This window comes from Typopeltis vanoorti, chromosome 8 (genome assembly GCF_054136105.1).
Source record: "Typopeltis vanoorti isolate ZY-2024b chromosome 8, IOZ_Tvanoo_1.0, whole genome shotgun sequence".
NCBI classification, from domain to species: domain Eukaryota; kingdom Metazoa; phylum Arthropoda; class Arachnida; order Uropygi; family Thelyphonidae; genus Typopeltis; species Typopeltis vanoorti.
This window is the reverse complement of record NC_143556.1, coordinates 150,042,110-150,065,329: the sequence shown is the minus strand read 5'-3', so window position 1 is coordinate 150,065,329 and position 23,220 is coordinate 150,042,110. Positions and strand designations below refer to the sequence as shown.

The 23,220-nt window shown below is 38.0% G+C and overlaps 1 protein-coding gene across 3 annotated transcripts in view; it reads left to right on the top strand.

The window, feature by feature from the left end:
* Positions 1–238: 238 nt before the first annotated feature.
* Positions 239–23,220, top strand: part of twin (CCR4-NOT transcription complex subunit 6-like twin) — a 501,959-nt gene continuing 478,977 nt past the window's right edge. For all 3 annotated transcript variants that reach the window (XM_090397005.1, XM_090397006.1, XM_090397007.1), the window contains exon 1: positions 239–448. The gene's annotated coding sequence lies outside the window, so the exon portion shown is untranslated. The remainder of the gene's footprint in view (positions 449–23,220) is intronic.

Here is a 23,220-nt window from a genome sequence, read left to right as displayed (position 1 = left end):
TAAGTTTTTTTTATTTGTATTTTCTGCATGTGAATTGATCATATACTAACAATGAAATACATAGCTTATATTATTATCGGTGAAGTGTTAACCTTAATGAGTCTTGTGAATCCATGGAGGTTCTGAATAAGAATGACAACAATAATAATAATTTGAGCACCTAAGTATGAAAATTCTCTGTTGCTGTTAGGGGGTTATGCATCGCAAATGTAGTGATTTCGTCTATAGTGCGCTGAAATTGACTATTTGTCATACATGCTTTCATGTTGTTGACTTGAATTGAAAAACCTAAATAAAAGATTTTATATTTAAGATGAATTATTAGATTAATATTGTTTCATATGTTCTTAGTATACATTAATTATAGCAGCCATTCCCTTGAACAACAGAAAGCTTACTAGGAGTTACTGCTCTTGTCATCCTTTTATCATTTTCGGAGTAGATGCAGGTTAGGGTATATTATATATATATATATATACTTTTTTTCTCTCTTTCTTCTCGTAAATGTAATGGGAATTTTCATATACTAATTGGCTTTTGCATGCTCACACACAGAAAACTGCTGCGCAATCATATAAGTATACTGTTGAGTAGTAGTCTCGAGTCATAATAATATAACATTTCGCAAACTTATGTATTTTTATGGTAAACCTACGTCCGAAGTGTTGGAGCCCACTCACGTTGCCCTGGGTTGTCTAAAATCCACAGGTTTATTTTAGAGACCAAAATGGAACTCAGTTCTACACGTGGAACTTCATGTCTCCATGCAGCAGGGCACTGGTTTCGCACTGACACTCATTATCACATATCATTTTCACCTTAAGACAGTACGATATAAAACTCACTGTCAGGTTGTAAAGTGGAGATTCTGCAACTCAGCTAAACTCCCCAGCTGATTATATTATTATTACGGCCATGGACTCGGCTGACTCATCGTGGGAGGGTCTTTCAACTGACAACATATCTCTTATTATTATTATTATTATTATTACTCAAAACATCATAGAGTCAAAGACTCATCTAGGAGGTCCTTTTATCATACACAGTGCTCATCATACTGTGCTTTAAACACACTCAAATTCTCTACAGACACCACACTCTCAGGCAAGGCATTCTAATTATTAACAACTCTGCATGAAAAAAACCTGCTTCTCACACCCCTACTCACACCCTCTTTATACAGTTTCCACGGATGACCTCTGGTTCTCCCCTAATCTCCCACTATTTTCTGTAGAACCTCTCCAGCACTGATCCTATAACAACCCCTTTACTAAATTGTAGGTCTTTATTATATCTCCCCCTCTTCCTCCTGTCCACCAGACTTCACAAATTGCATCTTCTCAATCTTTTGTCATACTTGACATTCCAGAGGTTAGATCCTACCTTAGTCAGTCGCCTCTGGCCCCTTTCCCACATCTGTTCGCCCTTCTGAAAACCAGGTGACCAAATTTGGGCACAATAGTCCATGTATGGCCTAATCAAAGCCTGGAACAAGAATCTCCCTACTTCTAAAAGTCATTATATCCTCCACATCATTCCCAGAAGCCTTTGTGTTGTGTTCACAATTTTGGCCATGAATCCCCTAAATTTCAGATCCTTATCTACTATCACCCCCAGATCTCTTTTTTCCTCCACCTCCAACAGTATATCCTCATCAAGCATAAATTCTGCATCCCATTTTTGTTTTCCAAATTTTAAAACCTTGCATTTTGCAATATTGAACTTGCATCCCCATTCCCAATCATTCAATTTCTTCAAGTTTTCTTGTAAGGCCACAACATCTTCTCTACTCTTCATGGTTTGCCTTTGCCCCAACTTTGCATCATCTGCAAACAACTGAATATCTCCATCCAAATCTTTGTCAATATCATTAATATACAAGTTAAACAGTAATGGCTTTAAAACAGACCCCTGAGGCACACCACTAGTGACTTTCCTCTTCTGGGATATTGCTACCCCCATACTTGCTAATACCTATCAGATAGCCAGTCTCCAGTCCAATGCACTAGTCTAATATCCAACTCCATCTGCTCTAGTTTGACTATCAACTTATGCAGTAATCTATCAAAAGCCTTTACAAAATCTAAGTATATGCTGGCCTGGTTGGCTGAGTGGTTAGCGTATCTGCTCTCCAGCCAAAAGGCTGTGGGTTCGATTCCCGCTGTGGGCATAGATGTTTGTGATTGTCTGTGAAAGTACTAGTGGTGGTAGTCGGCGGTAGATGGCGTTGGTGTTAGATGATGAAGGTTGGTTGAGTAGTGAGACGAAGAGTTGATGCCCTCCCTCGATGAGTCCTTTTTACTCCCTGGAGGTGTGATATAATAATAATAATAATAATATTACTGTGTATCCTTCTCTTCTGTCCATGGAAGCTATATTTTAGTAAGTAGATTACTAAAACATGACCTCTCTTTAGCAAATCTATGCTGTATTAGATAAACAATGGTATTATCTCTATCAAAGATAATACCATTGTTGTCAAACCAATTCTGGATCCTAGTTCTCACAAGCTTCTCCAACAACTTAACCACAACACCTGACACACAGATAGGCCTATAGTTTGATGCTTGAGTTCTATCACTTCCTTTATGAATTGGCACAATCTTTAAATGACTCTTGAAACTGACTCTGAAAATCCTTAACACTCCTTGTATTAGCAACATCTTCTGATAATGCGTTCCATTTACTGACAATTCTCCATGTAAAAAATCTACTTCATGTGCCCCTCTTCACTACACTCTTGCATAACTTTCAGGGATGGCCTCTGGTTCTTCCACTCTTTATAAACTCCTCTGGATTAATCCAATTCTCAGAGATTGCTTGATTGTATTCAGAAGGGGCAATCCGGCTAACGAATGATTCCTCTCTCACAAACCTACTTCAATCCCTCTCTCTCGCAGATGATCAGTTTCTGCCTTGTGAATCTTCTACAGATACTTTCATAGACAGTGCCCTGCTGAATTATTGGCCACTGTAATTCCTCTGCTTTCCTCCCAAATAATTAAAACAAGAGCCACTGCTAACCAACAGCCTTTTACAGTCCACCTTAAAACTCACTGAACCAACTTCACTGCCTCCTCTTTTATTCCATCTGTTTCTGTCCCTTGGTTTCTGTCTCCCCTAATCTGCCTTCCACAAAGATTACAACTCTCAGCTTTTCAAGCAAAATGTGAACAGATTCCACCTTTCTTCTATTCCTCTTTTCCCATATGACACTAGTCTGCTATGAGTCTTGTGGCCTTTTGTGTGTGTGGATGATATATATATGTATATGATGCTATATATATGTGTATATTTTGTGTGTGGATGAGATATATATATATATATATAAATCCTTTCACTAACTTAAATGTCTTTATCATATCACCTTCTATCCACCAAACTCTGCAAACCACATCTCTTTAACCTCTCTGTATAAAATCCTGATATTGTCTTAGTGACTCGTCTCTGGATACTCTCCAATGCATTTTTGGAAATTATGGAGACAACTACCGTGTTTGAATAAAAATTTTAGTAATAGTAAACTAAAGTTTTTATTCAAACACGGTAGTTGTCTCCATAATTTCCAAAAATGCATTCGGATCACCGTGCAAGCCTAAAAGAAAGGATACTCTCCAATGTTTCCACATCACATTGAAAACCAGGTGAACAAATCTGAGCACAATATGGTCTGACGAGTGCTTTATACAGTGGTACAACCACTTCCTTATCCCTACCTGTTGGAGTACTTCTTATCATAGTGGCATTGTGATGTGCAGTGTTTGTAACACTTGCAATATGTTCCCTAAACTTCAGTATACTGTCACCTGTCACGCCCAAATTTCATTCACTTCCTGCAGTACAGCATAATCAGTATAGTACAGTCTTATATTTCTGCATCACAAAATGCAACACTTTGCACTTATTAACATTAAAACTACAAACCCACTCCTTTGTCCAAGTCAAAAGTCTCTTCAAATCTTCCTGAAGGGAATTAACATCACCAGTGCTACTTATAATTCTTCCCAACTTTGCATTATCAGCAAACAATTGAATATCCCTAGTCAGTCCACATGATATATCATTTACGAACAAGTTAAAGCAGGGGCCCAAGAGCAGAACTCTGGGGCACACTACTGGTTTCCCTCCTTTCTTGAGGCACTGGTCTATCATACCCAACTTGCCGTTCAGAGAGCCAATCTTTGATCCATCTAACCAATATACTATTTCCATTCCCTGCAGCTTGTACAACTTCTTATGTGGTAATCTACCGAATGCTTTTGTATAGTCCAAGAATATCACTGTATATGATTTTCCCTTATCTAACACATTCATAACATTATCATAAAATGGAAGTAAGCTGCTAAAAAGATATGATATGAATATATCTTAACTGAAATGCAACTGGTAGCACATGTTACTTTGGATGGGCTAAAATTCTGGAGACATTCTGTTGTAAAGATTAAATGGAGACATAATGTTTGTTCTGAACATGGAACTTCCTGTCTCCATTAAGCAGGGAGTGATCTTGCTTTGTCACCCATTATTATAATTGATCATCTACAGACTGCAAACCTTAATAAGTATTCATTCCTCTGGCATTTCTGGTAGAAATGATTTATATTGCTACTCATAACTGTTATTTTTGAGGAAATTGCAGTGTCTACTGAAAATTAATTACAGTAACTTTATTTAATACTTCTGATGTTTCGGTAAAGTCAAATTGCCATCAATTTGACAACAGGAAACACTGAATAATACAATGTGTGCATGCAAGTACCAGCACTGGATTAAGTATCCATACCTCAGTAGGATTTGGAACTCATAATCAGGTTGAAAACTGGAATAAAATTATAATAATAAATAATAATAATAAAGGTATAACTGCAAAACATAAATATCCACATGGGTTAATGTGGTAGATGTACTGTTTTTTGTTTTTAAGTATTTTTGCAGTATTACAGAGCAGTTGTGCACATACCACTGTTTCCAAGGTTTTGGGAGGAGACTCTCCATGAAATCTCTCTTATCTTATAAGGAAGGAGGTGCCTTTAAGAAGTGTTAGCTATCAGCTAATAACAAAAATTCCACGTGATGATGATTTATTTATTTATTCGTATGGAGTTTCCTCCCTATTTCTCCCCCGTCCCTACTGGGGCGAGTTGAGCCCCTTCATGGGGGTTAAGTATTTATGACTGTAGAACCGTGTGTGTTCACGGGGCTGGTTTGCCTGCTTGCGGGATGAAAAACCCAAGATAAACTGGTGGGAAAAACCCTGCTGTCCACGCCTGAGACCGGCTAACTTGGCTATGGCTGCGGAAGATCCTTGTGCTCCTCACATCGTCGACGGGAATCGAACCTAGGACACTCCTTCCCCAGGCATGTGGTTGCAAAGCACATAGCCACTAGGCTAACCACACAGACATGCACATAGAATTTATCAATGTGATGATGATAATAATTGATAAATTCTGTGTGCCCTGTCTGTCTTCTATTATTTTGGTACATTGTTGACAAAGAGGCATTCATCCTTCTTAAAGGTTAGATTATTAATATTGTTAGATCTCATTTCCTGCAGTTTGCATCATATCCTATGGGTTGGGCTGCATATTTCACCAACACTCTAATGGAGTCTCAGAGTTCACAAGGAACCCTCTCCCTTCCAGTTCACATGTGGACTGGGGCTCAATTGATGATGGGATTTCTTCATCAAGATAACATATTCAGTGTAGGTTTCTTCTGCCCGTTACATACGACCACTTGACTTTTTCCTCAGGTTGTTTTAGGGACACTTGTGCCCCAAAATCACTGGAATAAGTGAAACATGGTTGAATGATGATGATATCCTAATGGGAATAGATATGGAAGGGTACAGTGTTTTTTGTGAGGATAGAAAGGATAAGAAGGAGGGAGTGCTGCCGATGGTAGCAGGGGAATTATGCCCACATAAGGTAGATAAATAAATTAATATAAATAAATAAATATAAATAACTCTTCTCCATTGCATATGGAATTCATCACCCCCATTCACTTCAGATGAAATAAGACAAGCATTAAAACAAATGAAATATGGAAAATGTCCTTGTGAAGACCTAATTCACATAGAATTAATTAAATGGGGAGGAAACAATATAATTCACCATGTCACAAACTTACTGAATCTATGCCTACAAGAGGGGAAGATACTAGAAAATTGGAAAAATGCTACTCTGATACTGTTATTTAAAAAAGGGAACAAAGAAGTAAAGAACTATAGACCAATTAGTATTCTCTCTGATCTGTACAGAATTCTCACAAAAGTAATAACAAATAAGATAACACCTCTTCTAGACTCAAATCAACCAGTAGAACAAGCAGATTCTGTAAAGGCTTTAACACAATTGATCATATTCATGCAGTAAAACAAATAATAGAAAAAGCAGAAGAAAACCAATTGCCTCTCTGTTTAGCCTTCATTGATTATGAAAAAGCATTTGATTCCATCAAAACTAATGCAATAATCAAAGCACTCCAGAATCAGGGAGTTCCTGGAGAATATATGGACTTCCTCCTGGCAATATACCTCACTGCAACAGCAACAATCCACCTTCACACAAGATATGCAGATGATATCATAATTTTTGCAAACACTCCAGAAGACCTTAATATAATGATAGAAAACCTATATTATGAAAGCAGAAAAGTCGGCCTAAAGATAAACAGAGATAAAACTAAAATAATGTTTAACCATTTTGTAACACCAAAAAACATAATAATAGAAAACAATTTCTTATAAAGAGTCTCTTCATATACATACTCAGGTCATCTTTGATCTAAACTGTGGACTCTAAAAGGAAATAAATAGGAGAGTTCAACTTGCCTGGAGTGCATTCATAAAATTGGAAAGCATTTTTCAAAACAATGATGTCCCACCCTGTTTAAAAGGAAGACATTTAACCAGTATATACTTCCAGTCATCTCATATGGTTGTGAAACTTGGTCACTAACAAACGCATTACATTAAAAGATAAGAAGCGAAATACCTGGATAAGAAGCCAGACTCGCATCACTGACATCATTCTTCACCACAAGCGACTAAAATGCAAATGGGCCGGACATCTATCCAGCAGAGAAGATGAACGATGGACCACCATACTAACGAACTGGATTCCTTAGTGGAGTGATGAATTGTCAAATTTTGTTGAGGAAAATTGGTCAACCATTGCCAAGAACAGAGAAAGGTGGAAAGAACTGCAGGAGGCCTTCATCCAACAGTGGACAGAAAATGGTTGAAAAAAAGAAGGTAGACATGAAAGAGAGAAATAGGGGCAATGGTTTTCAAGCAGTGTGGTGTGAGGTAGAGGTTGACAGGAGAAGATATTTAGTTAGATGTTGCTATAGGCCAGGGAATGTGGAGGGTGGTGACAAAGAAATTGTTATTTAGTTTGTATATTAATGATATTAAGATAGGTTTTACTGATGATATAAAACTGTTTACAGATTATGCAAAACTGGGGAGAGTGTTAAGGAATCAAGCAGATGTGTCCTTATAGGAGGACTTAAATAGATTGTATGAGTGGGCAACAGTTTGGGACTATCAGTTTATTGTTGCTAAGTGTGAAATTCAGAAATTTGTTAGGCAACAATAGGATGCAAAGTATACACTTGGCAGGGAAATTTTGGACGAAGTTGAGGAGATAAAAGACCTTGGAGTAGTGGTGGACAAGGATCTGAAGTTCATAGGTCACAAGTTGTGAAGACATCATATCAGATTATGGCAGTGATGTGGAGGACCTTAACATGTAGAAATAAAGAGGTTCTGGTTCCCTTGTATAATTATTATTATCAATGGACCTACATGCAATCAAGAGACTTATTGTGGGAGGTCCCACTCTCACATGCACAGCTCATCGTACCCAGACTTAAATGCATTTACTGTACCTGCACTCACTACATTCTCAGGCAATGCATTCCAATCACCCACCACTCTCCATGTAAAAAAATCTACTCCTCACTTCGCTTGCTCACACTCACCTTATACAATTTCCAGGGATAGCCTCTCCTGTCTCCAGATATTCTATAAAAATTCTCATTCACGTTAATCTGATAATTACCTCTTATCAATATCATACCAATTTATATGTCTTGATCATGTCTCCCCCTTTTCCTTCTATCCACCAGGCACTGTAATATGCATTCTCTCAATCTCTCCTCATATTCCACATTCCAGAAACCAACTTAGTCAATGGCCTCTGAACCCTTTCCAACATCTCATCATCCTTTTGAAAACCTGTCAACCAAATCTGTGCACGGTAATCTATATGTGGCCTGATCAAAGCCTTGTATAATGATGGAAATCAAAACATTTTTACTTCTACATGTCAGCATTCTCTGCAGCGGTCTGTTGTGAAATAGTGACCAACGCAACCAAATATACAGTTGGTTGCTTCTATAGGCCAGGGAGATATTGAATTCATCATCATCATCATGCATATCAAGTATTTAGGCCTAGCATGACCTGTTCCGGCCTTAGAAGTCATCGTTGAATTGTTTAAGAGGATGTCCTGGTTTTCTTTTTCCTAATGGCTTGTATTTTAAGACTTGTTTTGGTAATCTTTCTGTTTTCATTCTTTGAACGTGTTCCATCCATTTATGTTTATATTTTTTAATTTTTTCTATTACTGGTTCTTGGTTTAATTCTTTCATAATTTCTTCATTTCTTTTGTGATCAAATTGAATTCATGCATCAGCAAATTAGTGCAATGAGTGCAAGTTTAGTGATTATTATGGGGGATTTTAATTATGATGATATCAATTGGAAGGAGGAAATATCACGTGGCATTAAAGAAATGGAGTTCATACATTTTCTGCGAGATAATTACTTGAAATAGCACTTAACTGAAGGGACATATGGTGTGAGAGTATTGGACCTGGTCACTGGTTCAGAGGATATATGCATAAGTAAGGTGTCCTCGTTACCCCCAATTGGTGAGAATGATCATGTGGTATTGACTTGGGAGGTTGCAAAATCTGTGGATTTTTCTGTTACGAAGGGGTATATGTGTAACTACAGGTTAGGCAATTATAACAAGATTCGGAGTGAGCTTGCAGCCATCCCATGTCAGAACATATTGCAGAGGAAAGATGTTAGCAGTGCATGGGATAAAATCAGCGGGTATCTGTGGAAAGCAATATCAGATTGTGTCCCCATGGTCAGGAAGACAAACAAGGTTGGCTTTAGATGGATGAGCAGTAGTATCAAGTTTGATCTGCTAAAAAAGAAAATGTTATGGAGAATGTACAAGGAGAAAGGCGATCAGTACAAGGCTCAAGCTAGGAAGGTTACCAGCATAGTAAGAAAAGCTAAATCAGATTATGAGAAGACCTTAGCCAATGAGATCAAGATTAATCCCAAAGAGTTCTTCTGCTATGTGGCAAGTAAAAGGAAGAATAACTTTGGAAGGATAACTTTAGTGGGTGCTGATGGTATTGAGGTGACAAATTCAGATGGAATAGTTGAGTTACTGAGTGATCACTTTTCAAAAGTCTATCACCCAAGTGAGGATATCTCTGTACCTGTAGCAATAACTAATGTGAGAATTGAAGTTAAGAAATCAGAGGTATTAAAAAATGCAAGCACTGCTGTAGGTTTAGATCGAATATCAGCTTGAATGTGCGAAGGAATTGTCAACGCCTCTTACTTGGTTATTTAACTTAAGTTTGAACTCTGGTATGGTCCCTAGGGAGTGGAAGGAAGGCAAAGTAGTTCCTTTGCATACAGGTGGCTCTAAAACTGCGGTAGTTAATTACAGATCAATCATCATCTCAGGAGTGTTAGTAAAAGTATTGGAAAAGTTGGTTAAAGACAAAATTCAAGAATGGGTGGATCAGGATATGATACTCTATAGGGATCAATATGGTTTTGTTAAAGGTAGATCCTGCCTTAGCAATCTATTAACTTTTTATAATAGAAATGACATCTGCGTTGGACAAAGGAAATGGCTACACAGCGGTACTTCTGGATTTTGCTAAGGCTTTTGACAGGATACCCCATGGAACACTGTTATGCAAATTGGAGCAGATGGGAATGGATACTAAACTGGTGATATGGATAGGAGAATGGCTCAGGGAGAGATACCAGAAGGTGGTGTATGGAGGAGTAGAGTCCAGAATGAGGCAGGTGACCAGTGGTGTGCCTCAGGGCTCTTTGCTTGGGCCAATGTTGTTTAATTTGTACATAAATGATATAGGAAATGACTCGAGGGGAGATATTCAGTTGTTTGCCGATGATGCAAAGTTGGGTAGCACAATAAAAAATCAAGCTGATGTTGAGATTTTGCAGGATGATTTAAATAAGCTGGCAAAATGGGCAAAGGGTAATGGATGTCAGTTCAACTTGAAAAAGTGTAAGGTTATGCATTTTGGGATTAAAAGATTACCGGCTGTGTACTACATTGATGGAACGGTACTCCAAGAGATTGATGAGGCTAGGGACTTAGGGTGTTGGTGGATAGGGAGATGAAGTTCAGGGAATGCATTGCACATAGGACAAGATTACACATAGGATTACGTGGTTATTGAGGAACACACTAACATCTAGAGATAAAGAGGTTATTATTCCCCTTTATAAAGCATTGATACTTTCGCATTTGGATTACTATGCTCAGGTCTGGTTGCCTGGATACATCAATTTTTACATCATTCACCAACCTAGTTGGTGAATGATGTAAAAGGTCGGTTGGTTGCAGAGGTCGGTCGGTCGGTCGGTTTGCAGAGGTCGGTTGATAGGTGGAGAAGAGGGGATACGATAGAAACATTTAAATTACTAAAAGATTTTTATAAGATTGATGCAGAGGAAATGTTTCAGCTGTGCGATAGTGATGGAAGAACAAGAGGTCATCCCTGGAAATTAAAGAAAAGTGTGGTTAACAAGGGTGTGAGAACGAGGTTTTACACCTGGAGGGTGGTGAATGAGTGGAATTCATTGCTGACTCAGTTGTGAGTTCTTCATCTGTAAATGAATTCAAGAAGAGATATGATAGATATTGTTTTGCTAGTTTGGGTCTCCCGCAATGAGTCTACTGACTCCATGGAGATACCCGTAATAATAATAATCCACTGTGTTGTTGTCACAGTTTTAGCAAAAAATCCACGAAATTTTCCTATCCACTATCATCCCCAGATCTTTCATCTCCTTCACCTCCTCTAAAACATCCCCACCAATCCTAACTCTTCATCCCATCTTTGCTTCCTAAATTTTAAAATCTTACACTTTGCAACATTAAACTGATATTCTCATCCGTTCAGACAGTCTGTTCAGGTCCTCTTGAAAACATCCATTCTAGTTCTTTTAACTCTCCTCAACTTTGCATCATCTGCAAACAACTGTATGTGACCATTTAAGCTATTTCAAATGTTATTTACATACAAATGAAACAATAGTGGTCCCAGAACAGATCCCTGTGGCATGCCACTATTGACTTTCCTCTTCTGGGATATCACTCCCTCTACACGACCTGCTGATACCTATCAGACAACCAATCTCCAATCCAACTCACTAATCTATCCAACCCCATCTATTCAAATTTAACTACTAGTTTGTCATGTGGCAATCTATCGAAAGCCTTTGCAAACTATAAATATACTGCTGTCTATGTCTCTCCCCCTTGTCCATTGTATTTGTCACCTTGTTATAATAAGTAAGCAGATTTTTAAAACACTATCTTCCTTTAGCAGACCCATGCTGTCCATTACAGAGAATTCTACTGCTGTTGTCCCAGTTCTGAACTCTGTCCTCACTATCTTCTCCGATACCTTGACCACACTGTCAGGCCTTGTATGGATTATTGCACACAGATTTGATCCCCTGATTTTGATCTGATGAAGATATGTTGGAAAGGGTCCAGAAAACTAAGGTCATAACTGGTCTTTGGGATGTGGGATGTGAGGAGAGATTGAGGGAATGATTGAACCGTTTAAGTTGGTAAAGTTACTAGGTTAATGTGGAAAAAATTTTTTGTACAATGGGGGAAGGGAATGGAATATGGAGACATGCTTGGCATTTGTATAAGGAGGGTGTTAGCAGGGGGCATAAGGAGTAGGTCTTTGCATGGAGAGTGGATGGTCAGTGGAATGCATTGCCTGACATTGTGGTGCATGCAGGTACATTGATTGAATTTATAGCATGGTTTGATAAGATTTGTGTGTAAAACATTGTTTGCCTCCTGCAGTGAGGCTTTTGACTACATGGAGATCTGGTGTTAATAATAATGATAAAGTTTGGGCAAAATACGCTATCCACTCAGCTAACCCGGCCTGGTTGACCAAGTGGATAGCATATCCGCTCTCCAGTTAAATGGCTGCTGGTTCGAGTCCCACCATGGGCATGGATGTTTGTGATTGTCTGTGGAAATACCAGTAGTGATTGGCGGTAGATGGCGTTGGTGTAGTTGCGGTCAGTTGGATTGAATGGTGGAGACGGAGTTGTAGAGCAGGTGCCCTCCCTCGATGAATCCTTGGACTCCCTGGAGGTGTCAAATAATAATAATAATAATTAACATGAGAACACAAGGATAAGGAAATGAACTTTAATAGCCAAATATTTCATCCTGAAAATTGCAGAGTGTCATCAGTGACACAAGTTAATATGATTAACTATGATTTAATATGATTTTTGTTGAATGCAAAGTATAATTATGTAAATAAATGATTATGTAAAATAGTAAGTGTCTCATGATGTTACAAATAGAGCAGTGCAGGTGGATGAAGAAGAGGCATTAGATTATTTAAAAAAAAATTATTAGTGATGTTCGATTTGAAAGAGGCTTTTCCATATCTTAGATAGGGAGAGACAGTTTCTGATTCTGGTTCAAATTGTGAAAGAAGGCTTCATATGTTACAAATAGAGCAGTGCAAGTGGATGAAGAAGAGGCATTAGATTATTTAAAAAAAATATTAGTGATGTTTGATTTGAAAGAGGCTTTTCCATATCTTAGATAGGGAGAGACAGTCATTCTGATTCATGTTCGAATGGTGAAAGAAGGCTTCAGCACTCTCTTTAAACATGTTCAAACTTGTAGTGGCATCAATGGAGTAAGCTTGTTTCAGACCAGAAGATATTGTGGTCAGTATCAGTTCCATGGTGTGCTAGGTCAGATTCTTTATTGACAATGTAAGATTGGTGTTCATGTAATCTTTTTTCCATAGAACATCCAATTTATCAGAAATAAGAAAGGTAAGGAACTTGGTAGACAGGTACAGCAAGAATAGATCTTCTAAAGATAAACAATTTCCTCTTTCTCTTCCTGGCATCTACCAAGTTCCTGTTAACTGTCATCTTTTTTACTTTGGACAAACTTTCTGGAGAAAAGATTACAAGACCAATCTTTCATTGTCAGTAAAAAATTGTAAAAATCTGGCCTAGCACATCATGGAATTGATACTGACCACAATATGTCTGAGATACGCTTACTTCATTGGTGCCATCATAAGTTTGAACATTTGTTTAGAGAGGTTCACAATGTGTTGCTCCACCATCTGGACCTGAATGACTGCCTCTTCCTATCTGATATATGGGAAAGCATCATTTAAATCAAACATCATTAATAATTAAAAAAATATATATATGAGGGTGTGCTGAAAAGTTGTTCTAATCACCATGAAGAAATTGAGGTTGAATCATGCAGTTTACACATTATTTTAGTTTATTTCCCACAAAGTGTTATACACTTGTTGCAATGTTGCTGTTGCATCATTTACAATCCTAAAAGTTTCTCCTTGTTGCACAAACCATTCCTCAGTTGCAGATATGACTTTGTCATCTCTGGAAAATTTTGTTACTTTCAAGTGTTTCTTTAAAATTGGGAATAGGAAATGGGCAGATGGGGCCAGGTCTGACAAATAGGATGGGTAAGGCAGACATTGTCTCTGGCTGTGTCCACTCCATTGACTTTGTTTGGTCTCTGGGTAATAGTGATGAAGCCATGTTTCATCAATAGTCACAATACAAGCCAAAAAATTTGCACCTCATTTCTTAAAATGACCGAAATCCCTTGAGATGACAGCACACGTCTCTCTTTTGGTCGACATTCAAACATTTGGGGATCCACTTTGCTGAGAGCTTCTGCATGTCCAGATGTTGATGGATAATGACCCCCCAATTCATTTCTTGGATATTCCCAGAGTCTTGGCAATGTTTTTGGTTGGTTTTATTCATCTATCTTCAAGGATCATGGCATGTGCTGCATCAATGTGTTCAGGTGTGATCGCTGTGGAAGGTCGTCTTCCTGACCTGGGGACATCTGTTGTCTCAGGATGCCCAGTTTTAAGCTTGGCCACCCATTTGGCAATTTGGCAGCTGTTGGATGTGCTGGGGCACAGTCCCCTAAAGTCTCTCACAGAGTTTGGGAAATCTCCGTTGGGGACTTTTCTTGCGACACAAAAAACTTGAAGGCCTCTGTGTCTTCGATTTTCTTCAGAACCTCTGACATGTCTTCTTATATATTCTAACAGAAAAAGAACACATTTTTACAATTTGGCGAAAGATGGAGGTTAAAAGACTTGAAGATATGTTCTTTCTTGTGGTTATATCAGTTGCTTTAATGATTTTTGTTCAATATGTTTATGAGAACTTTCCGTCCTCCCCCCCCTCATAAAAAAATAAGAAAAAAACAATTCACAAATGTTCTGCATTTCCAAGCTTCCATAAGAGTGCTCAAATATTTTTTGTCACTTTTATCGCATTCAAATGTCTAGCCACAGCATGGTAATGGGACAACAAACATGTTGCCACTTTATATCCTTTTTAGTACTTGCTTGATAAAGGCAGCAAAAGTGCAATTTGAGCAGTAGTTAGCAAATACAGTTAAAACAAATCCTAGGGAATTTTTCCGATATGTAGACATTAGAAGAAAGAATGATTGTCGTAAGATGACACCGGTAAACAGTGAAGGAAAGACTGCCAGAAGGAAGATCTGTGACAAGTGTATCTAGAAACAGAAGTGTGTTCTGTTTTTCAATCTCAATTGTGAACTGTATGCGTTTGTGTTGTTTGTTTAAGTGGCTAAGGAAAGTGTTTAGTGTCTGCCGGCCATGGGGTCTGATCGCGAAAATATCGTCACTGTATCTAATCCAGACTTTGGGTTTTAAAGGAGAGGAATCTAGAGCATGTTGCTTGAAATGTTCCATATAAAAGTTAGCAATAGGGGGGGGGGGATAATGCGAGCCCATGGCTGTACCTTCTTTTTATAGGTAGAAAGTGTTTTGCCATACAAAATAACCAGAAATTAATACATGCACAAAGAGCGTCATGATATCTGGAGGGAATTTGTTCTGTAAAAGAAAGATTGTGTCATTATGGGGACATTCGTAAAGAGGGCAGAGACGTCAAAATTGACTAATAAATCTTCTTTCTCTAATGTAATGCCTTTGATTATGTTTATGAAGTGTTGTGTGTTTCTGATATAGGAGGGAGAATGACCTACCAACTCCTTGAGTGTTGCCACTAATTTCTTGGTTAGGTGATAATTCATGTGGCTATACCTTCGACTGTCGGCCGGAATGGTGTGTTTTGTTTGTGTATCTTTGGTAGACCGTAAATTCTCGGCGAGTGAGCATAGTGTGGAAGTAATTTTTTGACTGTATCTTCGGGCCATGTAGTAATTGATTTAAGTAGTTTCTCTGTTTTCTTTTTTATTCTATTTGTTGGGTCGTAGTTAACAAGTTGGTATGTACTATTGTCTGAGACTAGCAGATTCATTTTTTCGAAATATGTTGTTTGGTTTAGAATAACAGTGGCACTTCCTTTATCGGCTCTAGTTATTACAATGTTCGGATTTGATTTTAATGATTTCACCACTGTTAATTCGTGTTTCGTAAAGTTGCTTGTTATCGTTTTCTTATAATTTATATTTAAAAAGTTGGTGGTTTCTTAACATATTTTATCTACTATGGTATTTGGGATGAATCTTAAGCCTTTTTCAAAAAACCTCCTATATCAGAAACACACAACACTTCATAAACATAATCAAAGACATTACATTAAAGAAGGATGATTTAGTCAGTTTTGACATCTCTGTGCTCTTTATGAATGTCCCAATCAATGACGCAATCCTTTTACAGAACAAATTCCCTCCAGATATCACAACGCTCTTTGCGCATGTATTACGTTCTGGTTATTTTGTATGGCAAATGCTTTCTACCTACAAAAAGAAGGCACAGCCTTGGGCTCACCATTATCCCCCCCTATTGCTAACTTTTATATAGAACATTTTGAGCAACATGCTCTAGATTGCTCTCCTTTAAAACCCAAAGTCTGGCTTAGATACGTTGACGATGTTTTTGCCATCTAGTCCCATGGCCGCTAGACACTTTCCTTAGCCACATAAAACGCATACAATTCACAATTGAGATTGAAAAACAGAACATACTTCCGTTTCTAGATACACTTGTCACACGTCTGCAGTCTTTCCTTCACTGTTTACCGGAAACCGACACATACGGGCCAATATATATACACAGAAATTCCTACCACCACCCAACACAAAAACTAGGTGTCATTAATACTCTAAAAAACAGGGCTTCGAAGATCTGCTTCAATGAATAAGCTAAAAGACGAACTTAATTCCGAACATAAATTCTGCATCCCATCTTTGTTTTCCAAATTTTAAAATTACATTTTGCAATATTGAACTCACATCCCCATTTCCATGCCCAATCACTCAATCTATTCAAGTCTTCCTGTAAGGCCAGAACATCTTCACTACACTTCATGGTTCGTCCCAACTTTGCATCATCTGCAAACAACTGAATATCTCCATCTAAATCTTCACCAATATCATTAATATACAAGTTAAACAGCAAGGGACCTAAAACAGACGCCTGAGGCACTCCACTAGTGACTTTCCTTTTCCTGGATATCGCTCCCCCATACACAACTTGTTGATACCTATCAGATAGCCAGTCTCCAATCCAATGCACTAAACTAATATCCAAACCCGTCTGCTCTAGTTTGACTGTCAACCTATCATGAGATACTCTATCAAAAGCCTTTGCGAAATCCAAGTATATTACTGTGTATCCTTTTCCTCTGTCCAAGGAAGCAGTCACTTTATTGTAATAAGTAAGTAGATTACTAAAACTTGACCTCCCTTTAGCAAATCCATGCTATCCATTAAAGATAATAGCATTGTTTCAACCCAACTCTGGATCCTAGTTCTCACAAGCTTCTCCAACAACTTAACCAAAATACCTGACACACAGATAGGCCTATGGTTTGTGCTTGAGTTCGATCACCTCCTTTAAGAAGTGGCACGATCTTGCCCTCCTTCCACTCCTTAGGAACTTGACCGAGTGCAAGACTCATATTAAAAGAATATGTCAAGGCAGGTGTCAACTCCCTGTCACATTCTTTCAGAATATGTGGTGATATATTATCAAATCCCACAGCTTTATTAACATCTAGTTTACTCAACTCCCCATACACCTCTTGCTCACCTACAGTCAGTCTCTCCTCCCCATCATCAACTGCTCTCAATCCCTCCATGAAGTCACATTCACAAGATTGAAAGATCTTTCTGAACTGCTCATTAAGTATCTCCACCACACATTTTGCATCAGCTGTCTTTATACCATTTTCTCCAATCAATGTTATCCTTCCATAATTATTCTTTCTTTTGCTGGCTACATATTGAAAGAACTCCTTAGGATTCTTTTTGGCTTCATTAGCCAGCTGCTGTTCATACCTCTCTTTAGCTACCCTCACCAACCAAGTCACACTCCTTGCTTGGTCTTTGTAGACCTCATGGAATTGGTTATTTCCACTTCTCTTATGCCGCCTCCACAATGCCCTTTTTCGCTGTATCACATGCTTAATCTCTTTATTCATCCATCTCACACCTACCTTATTTAACCTTCTCACCCTTGGAATACATTTAGACGATGTTTTTGAAAATCCCCCAAACTGCATTGATCTCTTTTCCAGCTAACTCCTCATTCCACGCTACACCCGCAAGCTGTCTCCTGTGCTCTTCATAATCACCCCCGTTGTGGTTCCACATATATCCTTTTCTCACAGAGGTCCTCGCCCTGCTGACAACCACCCAGGTAATCACCTCATGGTCACTCTCACCAATTGGTGGATGATTTCACACCTCATTTATAATTACATCCTCTGATGAGATGACCAAATCCAAGACCCTCAATCCTCGTGTGCCCTCTGTTACATAATGTCTGAGGTAGTTATCCCATAAAAACTCAAGAAACTCATTTTCTTTACTTCCAGTTTCTATCTCATCATTCCAGTCTATATTGCCATAATTAAAATCACCCATAATGATCACCCTTTTCTTATTTACTTGGCTAATTTGATTGTACATTTCATTATCACCACCATCCACATTACTTGGTCTATAACAATATCCCACCAAGTATTTGATTCCATTCACCTCTATCTCACACCATACTGTCTCAAAACCACTGGCACTATTTCCCTCTTGCATCTCTACTTTATATGGACATAACTCTTTCTCTATCATCAATAGCACTCCCTCTCCCTTTTTACCCCTTCTGTCCTCACAAAACACATCATACCCTTTCATCTCTATTCCTGTCAGGATGTCATCCTCTTCCAACCATGTCTCACTTATTCCGACAATCTTTGAGTGAACAGATGCAATTAGTGCAACCATTTCATCTGCCTTGTTTCTTATACTTCTAGCATTTGTATACAAACACAACAGCTCATTTCTGGATCTACAGGTAGTTCCACTGATACCACTCACTCGATGTGATCTCTCCATACTCGGCTGGGGCCATTTCCCTTTCTGCTTTTTCATTTTAAAACCCTTTTCAATTCCAACTGTTTCCTCTTGATCCCTGGTCATCCCATTCCTTTCCTGCCTACACATGCTCACCTCCTCTTGGAGCATCCACCTTTCTCATGCTGTGTACCCCTGTCCACCTTGAGCCTCCCCGTTTCCCTGCTCATCTTGCACACCATTCTCTCATTTTCTATACTCATACCACTCACTTCCCCATTCATAACCACTTCTTCAATCTCTCCTGTCTTACTCTCCCGCTCTTCCACATCACTTCCCACTCAATTTGATTCATTCTCTCTATTCACTTCTCTACCTTCCTGCAGCAGTCTCTCCAAGCGACTTACACCATAACCACTCAAATGCAGCTCACTTTGTCCCTCAAACTCATTCCACACATTAACAAACTGTACTTTCGTCTCCTCATGCATTTCAGCCAGCATATCATTCATAATCCTTGCTCTCCGCCTCATTTCACCATAGTCATACCTAGGCAACACGCTAACTACTCTTCCTGTCACACTGTTCTCTTTTATCCTTCTAAGCAGCCTCCTGATTCCTCCTCTCTCAAATCATTCATACCTATTAATACTATTAACTCTTTTGCTTGCTCCTGCCTCATATCCAATGCCCCAATCACTCTACTAATTTTGCACCTGGAAAACATACCTTGTGCATTCTATCCTCTAGCACACCTTTAATAATGGAGTTGCGATACAAGCCACTTGCTCATATTTCGTTAACTCTTTCATGCCATCATTATTTATTTTAATAGTTTTTACCCGAATTTTCTTAATTTCATTCCGCATCCATTTCATTTCTTGCCTCATCCAATCCAATTCAACTTCTGAATCTTGCTCTCTATCAATCAATTCTCTCTTATCATTCAATCTTTCTAACTTTCTGACTCTCAACCCCCTCTTCTCACTTTTACTCTCATTCATCCTTCTTTGTTTCCGTATTTGCGGCCCAACATGCGTCCAACTTTCGCAATCATTCTTCCCATTTTCATACTCATTCATCTTTCTTTGTTTCTGTACTTTCAGTCCAACATGTGTCGAACTTTCGCTATCATTCATTCCTTTTTCGCTATTTATTTTAACTATTTATATAGTTTCATTCATTCTCTTAATTTTGTTTCCTTCTGCCACCCTCACCTCACTTTCGTCCCTTTTAACATCCGTTATGTTTTTCAAATTGCTCTTTTTCTTTTTTAATGATTTTTTAACATTTTTTTGGCCCTCTTTCTCACCATCCTTCTCTTTCAAACATGCACTCATTTTACCCGCAACAGTTTCGCTACGTCATCAATTTCATATTTGCATTCATCAGTTCCTCATTCAGGTCACACTTCGCACACACCCTCCTTCCATGCTCACCAAATATCCACAAGTCATTTATGTAATCGAAAGAATACATATAACAGACCTCACACTTAACGAAACTACTGAAATCTAAATTAAAGTCATGGAATGCCGCCGCCATTTTTTGCAGGCTACTAAGTCTGATAATAACGATTTCGTAATTAAGTTTTGGCAAAAAAAAAATTCCCCACACTAATAAAACCAGTAGTGCACAACATTTACAGCCTCTCTTACTCAAACAATTATGCATATATATTTAATTATTCCTAGAAAACTTATCCCAATCAGGAGCTCTTCTTATACATGTCACTGTGCTTGACTCACGAGCTCCCTGAAGATCAATCTTTTTAGTCTGCAGATAGAGTGAGCGCCTGCAGCTGATATAAGAAGAAATGAGCGTAGTTAACAAAAATTATCAGAACTATCAGAATTAAAAATTAAATATCAAAATTATCAGACTGTACACTCAGAGTCAGGAAGTTAAATTAGGCAAGAGTTGCAGTAAAAGAAAAGATGTGGATGTTTGAAGTTGGAAGTTTATTTTGCACTTGGTTAGACTATAATAAAATTAGTTTAATCCTTTATCCAAGTGTAGGCAAACGAAGTTTGTGCCTGAAAATATCTTCAGGACTGAGACAAGGTGGTACATCTGTCGGCAACTCGTAGCAAAGGTGGACCAAGCTCTCATCTCTCATTGTCTTAGTATCTCCCATAATGCAAAGCACATCTCCCTGCAGACATGTATAATGCTATGCATTAAGGGAAGGAACTCTACCCAGACCTGTTTCGACCTTTATTTAGGTCTCGTCAGTGGGAGGCAGACCCAGAAGTGGTGATACCAAGGCAGAAGCAAAAGATGTGGATGGTATATAAAGGTCAAGATGATCAGGAGCTTGGGAACAATACAAGGCACAGGCAAGAAGGATGAGCAATATGGTAAGAAAGGCAAAAGTTAATTATGAGAGGAAGCTAGCCATGGAGGCCAAGGAAATTCCAAAAAATTCTTTCCTATTTGGTGAGTAAAAGGAAAAGTCGATGATGGAAGGATAACTTTAACAAGTGCTCATAGTAGGGAGACAACAACAAAAAGAAACAAATTACTTGAATTACTAAGATATCATTTTGCAAGTGGGTACCATCCAGGTAAGGATTATTGCAGCAATAGATATGTTATGGGAGAATTAGAAGTTGATGAACTGGAGATGAATAGGATAATGCAGACCCTCAATGCAAATATGGAGATGGGATACCAGCTCACATATTATGATGAGAGCTTCTCTGTGCAAATGTTTAAGTTTCAGCTCAACTGTGCCATGGGAATTGAAAGAGGACAGAATAGTTCTGATGCATAAAAGGAGGCTTAAAGAAAGATATAGAAACTGCTATAATAAGCCAAAAGGCTATTTTACCGGCAACATAAGGGTAAGTTAAAGGGAGATGGTAAATCCCGTTTTATTTTATAGCCGGGTACCCGGCTATAAAATAAAACAGGATTTACCATCTCCCTTTAACTTAAAGATGTAGAAAATTATTAACCTATAAGTTTTCATTGGAGAGGTTAGTAAAAGCAGAATGAATGGATGGATAGAAATATAATACTCTATGGGGCAGCATGGAGTATTGTATTTCTGTCCATCCATTCATGAATTCTGCTTTTACCAACCTCTCCAATGAAAACTGATAGGTTAATATTTTTTTTCTAAATTTAGAAATGGCCATATATATTTTTTTTTTATTACAAAAAGAAAGCAAAGGAAATATTTTACCTACATGTGATCATTTGTTATGAGTATACAAAAGATACTGCTTTCTAATTTCTAGAGTTCAATGAAAACACAATTTATGTACTAGCCAAGTGAGTGAGCAATGTCACCTGAAGTGATGTTTATTTGGTTTGTTTCCATTGTTTTTACTGGGATTGCTTTTGATGTTTGGAATAGTAGTGTGGTAATGTTTTCTGTAAACACATTTTGTTTCATTTCAATTTTTTACATGTCTTGTCCTAGTGTGTGAATGTTTTAATATTTTTATTATGTTATAATTGTTTATCAATTTTTTTATGAATATGGTAATGTGTTAATTCTTTATTTTTATTCTTTGCATGTTCTTTTTTTCCTAGTAGTGTGCTTTTAATATGAATCATCGTAGTAGCTAGCGGAAGCCCTGATACTCCCACTGGCTGCTGAGTGCATCCCCTAGGTGGCAGATAGGGGGAACCCTGACTGCTGTCTATTGGATATCAGGGCAGCGCTGAATATAATGGGCAGACAGGGTGAATTATAGCCCAATCTTCCAAGATGAATCAGACAGGAATAAAATGGCCCTCATTCCCTGGAGGCCAGATTTTTACTACCCATGGCAGCAGGCAGCTAAACATGAAGGCAGAGGGTGCTAAGAACCCCCCCAAGTAACCACATCAAGCTGCCAGAAACTATTCCTTGGAACTTTAAACTGTAGGACTCTGAGCAGTGAATCATGGCTAAATGAACTAACAGAAGAGTTAAAGCAGTGGTTCTTAACCAGTTCTTAATAAGTGGTTCTTAAGGTGAATAGGTGTTCTGTGAGAAGTTCTGGAATTTGTCATTTTTAAATTAATTTGTCAGCACAAATTAATTTAATGATGGTTTAATTGATGTTTAATTAATTATTATTAATAATAATAAAAATCAGCTAAATTACCAATTAATTATTAATTTATACATTACAAAATAACCAAGGTGTTCCGTCAAAATTTCAGGATTTGTGAAGTGTTCCATAGTCGAAAAAAGTTTGAGAAACACTGAGTTAAAGTGACTAAAATGGGACATTCTCAGACTCTGTGAAGTTAGACATAATGGTGAAGAAATTCTTCATTTCAAGAATGGAGACATACTGTATTATAGAGTTCAGGATAAGGAAAGAATCAGAGGAGTTGGATTTGTGATTAACAAAAAAATTGCAGAACAACTTAATAGAATCTGACGTATATCTGATCAAATAGCAAGTATTGTTGGTTCAGATCTCAAAAAGACACGCTCTTAAGATCATCCAAGTCTATGCACCAACAATAAGTCATACTGGTGAAGAAATTGAAGACTCGTGAT